A 2,761-nucleotide genomic window follows, 5' to 3' on the forward strand; every position below is an offset into this window, starting at 1 on the left:
AATTTGTTATATTGTAGTTAATATATTGTAAATATTACATACGTCAAGTGATTCACGTTTTCGTAAAAAAAAATTCAAGTTCATTATTGGGCCGTACTCGTCCGTAATAAGCTACGTTAAATATGATGTATTTTTAGGTTAATTTAATGACATTAAGTTTAAATTTGATTGAGGAAAACTCATTAATTTAATTGAAAAAGACAATCATTAAAATATATAGGTTCATTTAATGACATTAAGTTTAAATTTGATTAAGGAAAACTCATTAATTTAATTGGAAAAGACAAGCATTAAAATAGGTAGTTTAATTTAATTCTCAATGGCGTGGAAGTGTAAATAAGTTAGAAAACTTAGAGATATTTTTTAATGGGTACTTTTCTTTTAATAATATAGATTAGACAGGAGAACGTATTGGTATATAACCTGAGCTCCAGGGCATCAACTCAAATAGGATGGTGTCTGAGAGGGTAACAGAGGTCGGCAGGCCAATTGAAAATTCAATTAAACCACTTGATTTAAACATTAAAATCTATATAAAATCTAAATACAGTTATTATTTATATATAAAATAAAAATAGAAAATAAAAGAAGTAAACTCTCAAACTATATTAACTTTAAACCTAATTCATTTTGTTTCTTCCCTGCCGTCAATATTTTTGACGCACTCTCTCTCTAATGTCAGAAATGAAGGTGGAAGAGAAGATTAGCCCCGAGCAACGAGCAGAAGAAGGGAAAGATCCTCAGAGCAACCCGTGGCTGTGTATCTCTTCGGTGCTCTGATTCTACTTACCGTCCCAGCTTCTCCCTAAAGCTAAAAGCAACTCTTTTTTTTTGACCCTCCAAACAATTCTTTTAAAGAAAAACAAATCAGTTCTATGATCGTGGACTTGGATTCGAAATTTGCACCATACACACTTTATCAACCAAGTTTTACCACGCGTAGAAACAACTCAATATGTTCGAAGCCATATATACATATTACCAAGTGTTGCATTATGAGTTTCTCTAGATAAGGTGTTTTAAATATTTTAGAACAGTAGGTAAACCGTATAAGATGTTTAAAAAGAAAAAACAAGACATTTTTTTTTCTCATATCTGGAGGTCCTCTCTGGTCCGGTGAGAGGGTCCTCCTTCTTCTTGTCTTTTCAAGTTTAAGTTGATTTTTTTTGTTTGGTTTTTGTTTTTCCGCTGTCATTTTGGTGCCATTTTCCGGTGAAGGATTTTGCATGATATCAAGTAATGTTGGAATTCAACGTTAGTAAGTGCACCCTCTGTTTTAGAGGTGTTGAGTTTTGGTGACTATTATGGTGTGAGGCTTTGTTGTCTTGTGTGGTTGTATGATTTCTTTCGTGGTGCTTGGTATCTCGTCTCTTCCTTTGAAGAAAATGAGTTCCTGGAATAGAGACTCAAATCTCAGGATTAAGTAGAGAATCTGGAATCGGTCTCCACCTACATCTATCTCTTCAGATTTTGGTTTCTGAAGCGATATTTATATGGTTTGTATTTTGCAGATTAAATTTGTTCAACGGTAGCTTAACAAAAGCTAATTCGAAACAAAATTGATAAATGCAATTAAAGAAGAAGATTTATCTATATTATGAGAATTTTTGTCTTGATTTTGTTAAAGATATTAGAAGTCCGTCTGCTACTGTTGGAACAAAAACATCTAATTTATTTTATTTCAAAACAAGACCGGTTTGGTATTGCTAATGTGTCATCATTGATGTTTGTCCTTGCTAGTTTTCGATAAAGAAAGACCATTAATTTCTCATTTTTATCTTGTCATATTTTTCTTTTATGATGTAATGAATTACAAATCATTATCAATAAAACAAAGTGTTAAAAAAACAAGACTGAAAATCAGTTGTGATTATTGTTTAGATTAAAAAGACTGAAAATCAGTTGTTATTAATGTTTAGATTAACCTCCAAGAAAAAAAAAACCTCCAAGAAAAAGACAATTAGTGTCCCCTTAGATATTAACTTTCTATCCGGTAGCCCTGCTTTTTGTTTTTGTTTTTGTTTTTTAATCACTCCACATCTCCAATTCTAAAGTTCATAGATTTGTAAACATAATTTTTTCTTTAGAAAGCCGTCTATATTTTCTGGAGCGAATTTCAATTCTATAGAAGAATTAAAATTTTCATAAAAAAGGATTTGAACATTCTTGTTGTAATTCATGAAAAATCTCGACAGACAATGGACAAGTCCAGCTAGCAGTGTGACATTGCGATGAGAAAACTGACATACGGGCGATATTTACGATCAATTTTTGGACAATATTATTTTCGATTTTTTTTTTCTTTTTGTAACATATATTTTCGAATTTTTTTGTGTATAATACAGCTAAGGTTTTGTTTCCGTCTTTGTCAATGATTTCGAATAATAAACAACTAGATTAAGACATGCGCCTTGCGCGAAATCAACATTATATATATAAATTATTTTATGTATTAAATATTTTTACATATTATAAAATAATAAATATATATTAAATAATTAAAAATCAGTAACTATTAAAAATATAATTAAATTGGTGCGAACATATAAATCGATTGTATTAATCCAAATTTTTTTTATTTATTTAATAAGATATGTTATTAAATTTAAATGATATTTTTAATATCAATGTCTATTAAATGATGATTTCTACTCATATAGTTTTTTGATCATTTGTATCTTTTATAAAAAAAATTTAAATTACTGATAACAAAATTTTCATTGTGGGATTAATAGTCTTAGTAATTTATAATTTAAAAAAA

The sequence above is a fragment of the Brassica oleracea genome, chromosome C4 (genome assembly GCF_000695525.1).
Source record: "Brassica oleracea var. oleracea cultivar TO1000 chromosome C4, BOL, whole genome shotgun sequence".
NCBI classification, from domain to species: domain Eukaryota; kingdom Viridiplantae; phylum Streptophyta; class Magnoliopsida; order Brassicales; family Brassicaceae; genus Brassica; species Brassica oleracea.